The sequence below is a fragment of the Elephas maximus genome, chromosome 5 (assembly GCF_024166365.1).
Source record: "Elephas maximus indicus isolate mEleMax1 chromosome 5, mEleMax1 primary haplotype, whole genome shotgun sequence".
Classification (NCBI taxonomy): domain Eukaryota; kingdom Metazoa; phylum Chordata; class Mammalia; order Proboscidea; family Elephantidae; genus Elephas; species Elephas maximus.
In genome coordinates, this window is record NC_064823.1 from 162,502,713 (window position 1) to 162,516,690 (window position 13,978).

Consider the following 13,978-nt stretch of genomic DNA (forward strand, 5'->3'; position numbering starts at 1 on the left):
ACTCTGCCAAGCATGGTGTCCTTCTCCAGGGACTGATCCCTCCTGACAACATGTCCAAAGTATGTAAGACGCAGTCTCACCATCCTTGCCTCTAAGGAACATTCTGGCCGCACTTCTTCCAAGACAGATTTATTTGTTCTTTTGGCAGTCCACGGTATATTCAATATTCTTCGCCAACACCACAATTCAAAACCGTCAACTCTTTTTCGGTCTTCCTTATTCATTGTCCAGCTTTCACATGAATATGATGTAATTGAAAATACCATGGCTTGGGTCAGGCACATCTTAGTCTTCAGGGTGACATCCTTGCTCGTCAACACTTTGAAGAGGTCCTTTGCAGCAGATTTGCCCAATGCAATGCATCTTTTGATTTCTTGACTGCTGCTTCCATGGCTGTTGATTGTGGATCCAAGTAAAACGAAATCCTTGACAACTTCAATCTTTTCTCCGTTTACCATTATGTTGCTCATTGGTCCAGTTGTGAGGATTTTTGTTTTCTTTATGTTGAGGTGTAATCCATACTGAAGGCTGTGGTCTTTGATCTTCATTAGTAAGTGCTTCAAGTCCTCTTCACTTTCAGCAAGCAAGGTTGTGTCATCTGCATAATGCAGGTTGTTAATGAGTCTTCCTCCAATCTTGATGCCCCGTTCTTCTTCTTCTCGTATTATTTGCTCAGCATACAGATTAAATAGGTATGGTGAAAGAATACAACCCTGACGCGCACCTTTCCTGACTTTAAACCACTCAGTATCCCCTTGTTCTGTCCAAACAACTGCCTCTTGATCTATGTAAAGGTTCCTCGTGAGCACAATTAAGTGTTCTGGAATTCCCACTCTTCTCAGTGTTATCCATAGTTTGTTATGATTCACACAGTCGAATGCCTTTGCATAATCAATAAAACACAGGTAAACATCCTTCTGGTATTCTCTGCTTTCAGCCAGGATCCATCTGACATCAGCAGTGATATCCCTGGTTCCACATCCTCTTCTGAAACCAGCCTGAATTTCTGGCAGTTCCCTGTCGATATACTGCTGCAGCTGTTTTTGAATGATCTTCAGCAAAATTTTGCTTGCATGTGATATTAATGATATTGTTCTATAATTTCCACATTCGGTTGGATCACCTTTCTTGGGAATAGGCATAAATATGGATCTCTTCCAGTCAGTTGGCCAGGAAGCTGTCTTCCGTATTTCTTGGCATAGACAAGTGAGCACCTCCAGAGCTGCATCTGTTTGTTGAAACATCTCAATTGATATTCCATCAATTCCTGGAGCCTTCTTTTTCGCCAATGGCTTCAGAGCAGCTTGGACTTCTTCCTTCAGTACCATCAGTTCCTGATCATATGCCACCTCTTGAAATGGTTGAATATCGACTGATTCTTTTTGGTATAATGACTCTGTGTATTTCTTCCATCTTCTTTCGATGCTTCCTGGGTCGTTTAATATTTTCCCCTTCACTATTGCTACTCCAGGCTTGAATTTTTTCTTCAGTTCTTTCAGCCTGAGAAACGCCGAGCACGTTCTTCCCTTTTGGTTTTCCATCGCCAGCTCTTTGCACATGTCATTATAATACTTTATCTTCTCGGGCCACCCTTCGAAATCTTCTGTTCAGTTCTTTTACTTCATCAATTCTTCCTTTTGCTTTAGCTGCTCAATGCTCAAGAGCAAGTTTCAGAGTCTCATCCATCTTGGTCTTTTCTTTCTTTCCTGTCTTTTCAGTGACCTCTTGCTTTCTTCATGGATGATGTCCTTGATGTCATTCCACAACTCGTCTGGTCTTCGGTCACTATTGTTCAATGCAACAAATCTGTTCTTCAGATGGTCTCTAAATTCAGATGGGATATACTCAAGGTCATATTTTGGCTCTCATGGATCTGCTCTGATTTTGTTCAGTTTCAGCTTGAACTTGCATATGAGCAATGGACTGTCCCACAGTCGACCACTGGCCTTGTTCTGACTGATGATATTGAGCTTTTCCATTGTCTCTTTCCACAGATGTAGTCAATTTGATTTCTGTGTGTTCCATCTGGCAAGGTCCATGTGTATAGTCACCGTTTATGTTGGTGAAAGAAGGTATTTGCAGTCAAGAAGTCTTTGGTCTTGCAAAATTCTATCATTCGATCTCTGGCATTGTTTCTATCACCAAGGCCATATTTTCCAAGTACTGATCCTTCTTCTTTGTTTCTTACTTTTGCATTCCAATCGCCAGTAATTATCTATGCATCTTAACTGCATGTTTGATCAATTTCAGACTGTAGCAGCTGATAAAAATCTTCTATTTCTTCATCTTTGGCCCTAGTGGCTGGTGCATAAATTTGAATAATAGTTGTATTAACTGGTCTTCCTTGTAGGTGTATGGATATTATCCTATCACTGACAGTGTTGTACTTCAGGATAGATCTTGAAACCTTCCTTTTGAAGATGAATGCAACACCATTCCTCTTCGAGTTGTCATTCCCAGCATAGTAGACTATATGATTATCCGATTCAAAATGGCCAATACCAGTCCCTTTCAGCTCACTAGTGCCTAGGATATTGATGTTTATGCGTTCCATTTCATTTTTCAGGATTTCCAATTTTCCTGGATTCATACTTGGTACATTCTATGTTCCAATTATTAATAGATGTTTGCAGCTGTTTCTTTGCATTTTGAGTAGTGCCACATCAGTGAATGAAGGTCTCGAAAGCTTTACTCCATCCACATCATTAAGGTCGACTCTACTTTGAGGAGGCAGCTCTTCCCCAGTCATATTTTGAGTGCCTTCCAACGTGGGGGGATCATCTTCCAGCACTATATTAGACAGTGTCCCGCTGCTATTCATAAGGTTTTCACTGGCTAATGCTTTTCAGAAGTAAACTGCCAGGTCCTTCTTCCTAGTCTGTCTTAGCCTGGAAGCTCAGCTGAAACCTGTCCTACATGGGTAACCATGCTGGTATCTGAATACCGGTGGCATAGCTTCCAGCATCACTGCAACACACAAGCCCCCACAGTACGACAAACTGATAGACATGTGGGGGCTGAGCCAAGTAGCACATGAAATATTGAAAAAGTAAGAAGATGGATCATTGGAAACACTGCTGACCACCATTTTGTTGCAAGATGGCAGCCTGCCTACAGATCTCCCTTGGCAATATTTTCCAGGACAGAGAAAACTGCAGACTTTCTCTGAGAGAACCAGGGGACCAAAGGGGCCCCAAGGCCTGGGCAAGCCAGGGCTGTGGGTCACTGCTGGTTCTGAGCTCCTTGGAGCCACTCCTGCCTCCAGCCAGCCAGGACAGGATGGAGAGAACTCTCAGATGCCCAAAGAGCTGAGAGTTCCAAGCAGGGCAAAAGCACATGCAAAGGTCCTGAGGCAGCAGGAGGGTAGCCTACCACAGGAAGGAGGTAAGGCTAGAGGCCAGAGAGGGCAGACCACATGGGGCCTGTGGCTGCATGGGGGGAGCTGGGCATGTCCCCAGGGCACCAGAAGTCCCCTGATGGGGCTTCACAGGGGACAGATGTGATGACATTTGCATCAGGAAAAGAGATTTTTGTGTGGGGGGTGGGGAAGAGAGGTGTCAAGGAGACTATTGGGGATGGGGCAATGAGGTGGGTGAACTGGGCTAGGGTGGACAAAGGCCAGCCTGGCCAGGTGCCCACTGTCAGGTACCTCGGGGAGCCGAGAGCCAGCGGTGAGGGAAAAGCCACAATTCCTGCCCTCTGGGAGCTGGTGGTCTCAGGGGAGGGGAGCAGGGGGCAGATTCAAAGTTCCTAGGCCCAAACCCACCCCCCATCTTCCCTGGGAATGGCTCCCCACCCCTATGCAGCCCAAAAGCAGGGGCTCTCCTCTGCTCACACCTCTACCACCCACACTGGACAAGGTCCTGCACACCCTGTGGAGGGAGGCTGCATCTCTGCCCCGCCCTCCAGCCTCACCTGCTGAGGTCCGCTCCTCACATGACAGGACGGGTGAGGGCCTCCCGGATCTCGGCATGGCCTACCCCACCCTCCAGGTCTGTGGTCTGGTCACACTGGCCTCCCTTCTGTTTTTTCCTGCTGCCTAGAAAGTTCTCTCCCCGTACCGCCTCCTCCCTCCCTCAAGCTCAAGAGGCCCTTCCGTGACCTGTCCCTGCAGGCCTTCTCCATCTCATACATGTGAAGGTTGGGACAGATGTTTATCTGCCCTTTATTGGTTGAGTTCTGCCCTCCACCCCACCCCACCTCTCCTGGAAGCTCTGTGGGGGACAGGGGCTGCTTTCTTCCAGGGTGCGCTCCTTGCTGCATCCTGGTGGTTGACCCAGGATGGCCTTGCTCCAGGCTTGCTGGGTGAGGAGCCCACACAAATACACAGAAGGTCGAGGCTTTGCAGACCTCCTGTTACCTGGTCCTGCTTCATTCAGGACAAGTTTGGAAGTTGAACTATGCAGCTTAAACCAATAGAGGCTTGTTATCCTCACACAAGAAGTTCAGCAGTCAGTGTTTGCTCGCACTGGTTTTCTGGTTGTATCTGCTCCCTTTTATCAGGAGAGCAAAAGTTTCCCAGGACCCTCTTCTCCACCAGATGTCCACTTAGCTCTCATTTGCCACACCTCACAGCAAAGGAGGCTGGGAGATCAGGAAGCAGGGTTACCATGACTGGCTTTGACTCCACAGTGTATTGCTTGGGGCTGGGCATATGCTGCTTGGAGCAAAACTAGATTTCTGAGACCAACAAGGAAAGGGAGACAAAGTAGTAGGGTGTGCTCAAATGCGGTAGATTAGACTCAAAGTCCTTGAGCTGACTGAAGTCCACTGCTTGTGTCCCCACTGCCTGTGCCCCTGTGTGGATCACAGCCCAGGGTAGTAACTGGTATGGAGGCTGGTGTCAATGTCACAGGAGTGTGCAGGGTGGAGCAGCCCCTACTTACTGAGCGTGGGGCATCAGAGAACTCCATCACTTCAGTCCAACTATCGCACACACCCAAGGGGGGCTTTCCCAGATTCTCCCCCCTCCCCCATGGGTGTTGGCTGTCTTCACATTATTTCTCTGTATCTATGGAGACGAACATATGAATTTCCTCCTTGAATCTATTCATAAGATGCCTTGCCTTGATAACTCTCTGAATGTCAAGCCAACCTTGCATTCCTGGTAAACTGTGCTTAGTCACAGTGAGAGCATGTGTCTTCCACGGGCCCCTCCAGGCTCATTTCTCATATTCCCCACCTTACACTCTGTCCCAGGAGGCTGCTCTGTATGCTCTGCCTTTATGGGCTCCTCTGCCCTTTGGTTTTTGTTGGGCCATTGGGCTGCCCCAGTGGGAGATTCTGCCACGTACCTGTCAGTTTGTAGTACCGTACTGGCTTGCATGTTGCTGTGATACTGGAAACTTTTTTTTTTAACAGCATTTCAAATACCAGTAGGGCCATACTTGGTGAACAGGTTTCAGTGGAGCTTCCAGACTAAGATGAAGAAGAAGGACCTGGCAGTCTACTTCAGAAAAAATTAGCCAGTGAAAACCTCATGAATAGCAATAGAACATTGTTTGATATCGTGCCGGAATGTGAGCCCCTCAGGTTGGAAGGGGAAACCCTGGTGGTGTAGTATTTAAGTGTTACAGCTGCTAACCAAAAGGTCAGCAGTCCAAATCCACCAGGAGCTACTTCGAAACTCCATGAGGCAGTTCTACTCTGTCCTGTAGGGTCTCTATGAGTTGGAATTGACTTTGTGGCAATGGGTTTGGGTTTTGGGTTAGGTTGGAAGGCACTCAGAAGACCACTGTGGAAGAGCTGCCCCCTCAAAGTAGAGTCGACCTTAATGATGGAGATGGAATCAAGCTTTTGGGACTTTCTTTTGCTGATGTGGCACAACTCAAAAGGAGAAGCAGCAGCTGTAAAGATCCATTAATAATCAGAAAGTGGAATGTATAAAGTATGAATCTAGGAAAATTGGAAGTCATCAAAAATGAAATAGAACACATAAAGATTAATATCTGAGGTATGAGTGAGATGAAAGGGACTGGTATTGGCCATTTTGAGTAGGACAATGATATGGTCTATTCTGCAGAGAATGACAAATAAAGAGGAATGGTGTCACATTCATCGTTAAAAAGAACATTTCAAGATCTCTCCTGAAGTACAACACTATTAGTGATGGGATAATATCCATATGACTCTAAGGGAGACATCTTTCGAAGAGCACCTTGAAGACTAAGGTGCGCCTGACCCAAGCCATGGTATTTTCAATTGCATCATATGCATGTGAAAGCTGGACAATGAATAAGGAAGACCAAAGAAGAACTGACACCTTTGAATTGTGGTGTTGGCTTAGAATATTCAATATACCATGGACTGCCAAAAGAACAAACAAATCTGTTTGGAAGAAGTACAACCAGAATGCTTCTTAGAAGCAAGGATGGCGAGACTGTGTCTTACATACTTTGGACATGTTGTCAGGAGGGATCAGTCCCTGGAGAAGGACATTATGCTTGGCAGAGTACAGGGTCCGCAGAAAAGAGGAAGACCCTCACCGAGATGGATTGACACAGTGGCTGCAACAATGAGCTCAAGCATAACAACAATGGTAAGGATGGCGCAGGACCAGGCAGTGTTTCGTTCTGTTGTGCATAGGGTCGCTATGAGTCGGAACTGACTCGACAGCACCTAACAACAACAACATCAAATAAGGAAGTCCAGTTAATATGACTATTATTCAAATTTGCACACCAACCATTAATCCCAAAGATGAGAAAATTGAAGATTTTTACCAACTTCTGCAGTCTGAAATTGATCAAACCTGTAATCAAGATGCATTGATAATTACTGATGACTGGCATGCGAAAGTTAGAAACAAAGAAGGATTAGTAGTTGGAAAATACAGCATTGGTGATAGAAACAATGCTAGAGATCAAATGACAGAATTTTGCAAGACCAACGACTTCTTCTTTGCAAATACATTTTTTCAACAACACAGATGACGACTGTACATGTGGACCTCACTGGATGGAAAATACAGGAATCAAATCAACTACATCTGTGAAAGAGATGATAGAGAAGCTCAATATCATTGGTCAGAACAAGGCCAGGGGCCTACTGTGGAACAGACCATCAGCTGCTCATATGCAAGTTCAAGTTGAAGCTGAAGAAAATTAAAACAAGTCCACAGGAGCCAAAATATGACCTTGAGTATATCCCACCTGAATTTGAAGACCATCTCAGGAATAGATTTGACACATCGTACACAACCAACCGAGAACTAGGTGAGTTTTGGAATGACATTAAGGACATCATACTTGAAGAAAGCAAAAGGTCACTCAAAAGACAGGAAAGAAAGAAGAGAGCAAAATGGATGTCAGAAGACTCTGACACTTGCTCTTGAACATAGAGTAGCTAACGTGAAAAGAAGAAATGATGAAGTCAAAGAGCTGAACAGAAGATTTCAAAGGGCAACTTGAGAAGACAAAGTAAAATGTTATAATGAAATGTGCATAGACCTGGAATTAGAAAACCAAAAGGGAAGAACATGCTCCGCATTTCTCAAGCTGAAAGAGCTGAAGAAAAAATTCAAGTCTTGAGTTGCAATTGTGAAGGATTCCGTGAGGAAAATATTGAAAGACACAGGAAGCATCAAAAGCAGATGGAAAGAATGCACAGAGGCACTGTGCCAAAAAGAGCTGGTTGACATCCAACCGTTCCAGGAGGTAGCATATGATCAAGAACCGATGGTATTGAAGGAAGAAGTCCAAGTTGTATTGAAGGCATTGGGGAAACGAAAGCCTGCAGGAATTGACAGAATACCAACTGAGATGTTACAACAAACGGATGCAGCGCTGGAAGTGCTCACTTGTCTATGTCAAGAAATTTGGAAGACGGCTACCTGGCCAACCAATTGGAAGAAATCCGTATTTGTGCCCATTCCAAAGAAAGGTGATCCAACAAAATGTGGAAATTTTCAAACAATGTCATTAATACCACATGCAAGTAAAGTTTTGCTGAAGATCATTCAAAAGTGGAAGTAGCCGCAGTACACGGACAGTGAACTGTCGGAAGTTCAAGCTGAATTCAGAAGAAGGATATCATTGCCGATCTCAGCTGGATCTTGGCTGAAAGCAGAGAATACTAGAAAGCAGAGAATACTAGAAAGATTTTTTTTGTGTTTTATTGACTATGCAAAGGCGTTCGACTATGTGGATCGTAACAAACTACGGATAACGTTGTGAAGAATGAAAATTCCAGAACACTTAACTGTGCTCATGAGGAACCTGTACGTAGACAAAAAAAAAAAAAAAATACCCGATTGCCGTCGAGTCGATTTCAACTCATAGTGACCTTACAGAACAGAGTAGAACTGCCCCATAGAGTTTCCAAGGAGCGCCTGGTAGATTTGAACTGCCAGCCTTTTGGCTAGCAGCCACAGCACTTAACCACTATACCACCAGGGTTTCCCGTACATAGAAAAAGAGGCAGTCATTCGAACAGAGCAAGGGGATACTGCATGGTTTAAAATCAAGAAAGGTGTGAGTCAGTGTTGTGTCCTTTCCCCATACCTATTCAATCTGGATGCTCAGCAAATAATCCCAGAAGCTGGACTATAAGAAGAAGAACATGGCATCAGGATTGGAGGAAGACTCATTAACAGCCTTCCATATGCAGATGATACAACCTTGCTTGCTGAAAGTGAAGAGGACTTGAAGCACTTACTGATGAAGATAAAAGACTACACAGCCTTCAGTATGGATTACACCTCAACATAAAACAAAAATCCTTGTAACCGGACAAATAAGCAACACCATGACAAACAGAGAAAAAATTGAATTTGTAAAGAATTAAATTTTAAAAAGCAAGGATGTCACTTTAAGGACTAAGGCATGCCTGACCGAAGCCTTGGTATTTTCAGTTGCCTCATATGCATGCGAAAACTGGACCAGGAATAAAGAAGAGTGAAGAAGAATTGATGCCTTTGAGTTATGGCGTTGGTGAAGAATGTTGAATATACTTGGACTGCCAAAAGAGTGAACAAATCTGTCTTGGAGGAAGTATGGCCAGAATGCTCATTAGAAGCAAGGATGGTGAGACTTCATCTCACGTGCTTTGGACATGTTATCAGGAGGGTAACATGCTTGGTAAAGTAGAGGGTTATTAAAAAGGAGGAGGATCCGCAAGGAGATCGATTGACACAGTGGCTGCAACAATGGGTTCAAACATGGCAATGATTGTGAGGATGGCACAGGACCTGGCGGTGTTTTGTTCTGTTGTACATGGGGTTGCAATGAGTTGGAACTAACTCAATGGCACCTAACAACAATAACAACAAGTGGGAGATCAGAAGGAGGGAGAGTGAATTTGAGGTATTTATTTTCCTGGCTCCCTCCCTTTGGAGTCACCTTGGGTTGGCTGCATTCCTTCACTGAAGTCACTGATACTCTTAACATGTATATGACTTTCTCCTTCTGAAGTTCCAGTGACCACTCTCTCCCCCCTGCCCTTCAAGCCTAGAGGTGTGTCTTAGTCATCTAGTGCTGCTGTAACAGAAATACCACAAGTGGATAACTTTAACAAAGAGAAGTTTATTCTCTCACAGTCTAGGAGGCTGGAAGTCCAAATTCACGTTGCCAGCTCCAGGGGAAGGCTTTCTCTCTCTCTCAGCTCTAGGGGAATACCCTTGTCATCAATCTTCTCCTGGTGTAGGAGCTTCTCAGTGCAGGGCTCCCGGGTCCAAAAGAGGCGCTCTGCCCCTGGCACTACTTTCTTGGTGGTATGAGGTCCTTCTGTCTCTCTGCTTGCTTCTCTCTTTTATATCTCAAAAGAGATTCACTCAAGGTACAAACTAATCTTGTAGACTGAGTCCTGCCTCATTAACATGACTGCCTCTAGTCCTGCCTCATTAACATCATAGAGGTAGGATTTACAACACATGGGAAAATCACATCAGATGATAAAATGGTGGACAATCACACAATGCTGGGAATCATGGCCTAGCCAAACTGACACACGTATTTTTGGGGGACACAATTCAATTCTTAACATCGTGGTATGTGTTCCTTTTCTGCAACTAGCCCAGAGTTACCCAATGATCCCTTGTTGCTCCTCTCACCTTGACCACATCCTTGTAAATAAAAACAAAAAAACCAAACCTGTGGCCATCGAGTAGATTCCGACTCATAGCAACCCTATAGGACAGAGTAGAACTGCCCCATATGGCTTCCAGAGAGCGGCTGGTGGATTTAAACTGTCAACCTTTTGGTTATCAGCTGAGCTCTTAACCACTGCACCACCAGGGCTCCTTGTAAATAAACTCTTTTGGAATTATCCCAATATGAGTGTGCCATCTGTTTCCTGTTGGGACCCTGACTGATACATGCCATATTTTTTAATAAACTTTTCTTATTTGATTATATTTTCTTTTCTTATGCTCTTTGAAAGACTGTTATCAAGGTTATACCAGCCTCACAGAATTGGCTCAGGGGTATCCCTTCCTTTACTATTCACTGGAAGGCTTTGTATAAGACTGGAATGGTCTGTTTTTTTTGACAGTTTAGTAGAATTCATCTATACAATGACCTGCAATTTTCTTTCCGGGAAGATATTTAACTACAGATTCAATGCCTTTAATAGTTATAGGACTAGTTGGTAATTTTATTTCTTCTTGAGTCAGTTATGGGAAGTTATGCTTTTATGAATTTATCTAAATTTTCACATTTATTGCCATAAAGTTGCTCAGAATATTGTCTTATCATTTAAGTTCAGATGTATCAGTAGATATTTTCTGTCAGCCCTTGGAAAATAGTCCACGGTCTTTTGGCTTTCATTGCTGCTATTGAGAAATCTGCTTTCAGTCTAATCGTCCTCTTCTAAATAATTACTTTCTCTTTGATAACTTTTATGATCACTTTGTTTTTGATATGTTGTACTGTCACTATGATATATATAGGTATGGATTTCTTTCCTGTATTGTATCGTGCTTGGTGTCTGTTGTACTTCAGAGTCTTGCTCAGGTATGATACTTGCTGGTGCCCTTCCTTGTGGTGACCCAGGGATCCAGACCCTTCTATCCAGTAGCTCCAATGTTCCATGGGGCTAGGAGTCCTCCACAAAATGCTCTTTGTATCAGTAAGCTTTTGCTGTGTCACAAATGACTTCAAAACTCAGTGACATTAAAAAACAACCATTTATTTAGCTTGCAGTTCTATGGGTTAGGAATTTTGGCTAGGGTTAGCTGGGTAGTTCTTCTGAGCTAGGCTGAGTGCCTTCACATGGCTAGAGTGATCAATAGGTCTTAGGCCCTCCTGCTGCTGGGGGCTGCTGATTGTTGGCTGGGGCCATTGGATGACTAGACCACGTGGCTCTTACCACCCAGCAGGCCAGCCTGGGCTTCTTCATATGGTGGAGCAGGTCTCCAAAAGAGTGGACGTAAGCATTTCTATCATATTCTACTTGACAAAGCAAGCCAGACTCAAGGAGTAGAGAAATAGGCGTCAGCTTTTAGTGGGAGGAGGTGCACAGTCACACTGCAAGAGGGCAAGAGGTGTGGATGCAGGAAGAGGAATCATTGCAGTCATTTTTTCAAACCATCTGTTAAACTCTCCATCTAGCCACGTGATGAATGAAAAGAGTGTGGAAAGTGGCACAGGACATTTTATGGCCTGGAAATGGGAGGTCATCACTTCCACCCGCACCCCATTGACCAGAACTCATTCACGTTGGCCCTCCAAAATGGGGGGATGCTGGGAAATTTACAGGAATAGATGGGCTTGGTGGACACGCGGCCTATTGTTCATCGTGGTCAGCATGGCAGGGGGTGTGTTCTCCAGCCCCACAAGACACCTGGAGATGCAAGACAAGGCAGCCTGCTCTGGACCCTGGTTCACCCCGTGTGTTTGTAAAATCCATGACCATTTTCAAAGGCCCTCACAGGCATTACCTCACATGGGGGCTCATCAGAATAGTATCAGGCTAAAAGGGGAAACTGAGGCCAGGAAGGTCACACGATGTTTGGAGTTCATTTGACTGGTGAATGGCAGGGCATAGTGTCTGGTGGTAGGGCTAGTGGTTGCAGAGCCACTGATGCGAACAGTGGCACCCCATGGCCATGGTGTCCAGGGGTGGTGGCAGTACCCTGTGGCCATGGTGTTCAGGGATGGTGGTAGTACCCTGTGGCCACAGTGTCCAGGGGTTGTGGCAGTACCCTGTGGCCACGGTGTCCAGGGGTGGTGGCAGTACCCTGTGGCCGCGGTGTCCAGGGATGGTGTTAGTACACTGTGGCCGCGGTGTCCAGGGATGGTGTTAGTACACTGTGGCCGCGGTGTCCAGGGATGGTGGCAGTACCCTGTGGCCACGGTGTCCAGGGGTGGTGGCAGTACCCTGTGGCCGCAGTGTCCAGGGGTGGTGGCAGTCCCCAGTGGCCGCAGTGTCCAGGGATGGTGGCAGTACCCTGTGGCCACAGTGTCCGGGGTGGTGGTAGTACCCTGTGGCCACAGTGTCCAGGGGTGGTGGCAGTACCCTGTGGCCACGGTGTCCAGGGATGGTGGCAGTACCCTGTGGCCATGGTGTCCAGGGGTGGTGGCAGTACCCTGTGGCCACGGTGTCCAGGGGTGGTGGCAGTACCCTGTGGTCATATCCAGCAGCAGCAGGGGTGGCAGCACCCATGGCTGTGCAGTTGGTGGTGGCAGCTGTGACCCATAGTGTGGCCTTCTCTGGAGGTGTCAGCCTTCCCTGTGGTGTGTGGCTGGGGTGGCATCTTGTCTCAGGATGTGCTTCCTGCTGCCGCCTTCCAAGGCTTGGGCTAGCCCCCCAGCCCCCCCTGGACCCGACTAGAAGCCAAGTCCCAACAAGTCCTTCCTGCTGCACCAGCCAGAGTTGCATCTGCTCCTGGCAACCAGCAACCCTGGCTGTGACAGCTGGGGAAACTGAGGTGCAGAAAGGGGCATGAGCTGACCCGAGGTCAAGAGTGAGTTCCTGGCCCATCTATGAGTGGGCACCAGGCCTCCTCCTCCTCCTGGCAGGAAGCATCTCCCTGTTTCTGGCTGCCACTGCGCTGTTCTTCCAGCCTCATGGGGCGGGGGAGGGGAGGTGTCCATGCCCCCACTGCAGCCTGCGTGTTTGGGGGCCAGTGCAGGAGCAGGTGCAGCTGACAGGCGTGGCAAGAGCTGGGCTGGGGCCAGCACGCGAGAATGCAGCAGGACACTGCCCCACCCAGCAGGGACGGCCAAGTGCCAGGCACCCGGGGCGGCGGATGTGCCAGTGGTCACGGCCCCAGCCGCCATCCGACTCCACAACGGCTGTCCTGGGCCAGCCCCTCGGGGCCTGAGTGTGTGGGCAGAATGAATGTGGCCAGCAACTGTTCTGTGGAAGGCGGCTGGAGCCTGCACAGGTGACAGGAGGAGGAAGGGGCCGTGGGAGACGCCCAGAACCACTTCCTGGGCCCTGGTATAGGCCTCCTCTGCATTGGCCCCAGCAAGATACCACCAAGGCACCCAGTCAGCCCTGTGTCCCGTCTGTGACCTGTCCTCCCTGAGACCCTCAGAACCAGTGGGAAGGAGTCATCCGGAGAGAGACACACAGCATGGTGGCTGCCAGGCTGAAACACAGCTCAGGGCTCACGCCTGCTGCCAAGGGCTGCTCATGCTGCTGGCCCCGGTGCTACCAAGCCCAGCTCTGGGGCCAGGTGATCTGAGTTTGGGTTCTGGCTAGGATGGGACCCCGTGTTTGGGCTTCCAAACTGCCTGGTCGTCCTCCGGAGAAGGCAGAGGGAACCATCTGGAAGTGTCTGCATGAAAGACCAGCCTGCACACCCCATAAACACCAGCTCTTCATCTGAGGTGCGGGGGGGGCGGGGACAGAGTAGATGGGGGCACTTGTCTAGGGGTACAAGTCCCAGGGGGCACCAGATGAGGTGCAGAGCAATATTGCGAGGAGCCACAAATAGGAAGGGCGCCTGACTGAGGTGGTGAGACAAGAGGGGGGAAGGCGTTTTTGCGGTCACGTCACCGCTATCAATGTCTACTGATCTTGAAAATGGGGGGGG

The 13,978-nt window shown here is 47.2% G+C and overlaps 1 protein-coding gene across 1 annotated transcript in view; it reads right to left on the reverse strand.

Annotated features, from left to right (window-relative positions):
- LOC126077377 (uncharacterized) overlaps nt 1–13,978 on the reverse strand; it is a 1,154,420-nt gene that overhangs the window by 210,809 nt on the left and 929,633 nt on the right. The gene's annotated exons all lie outside the window — the stretch shown is intronic.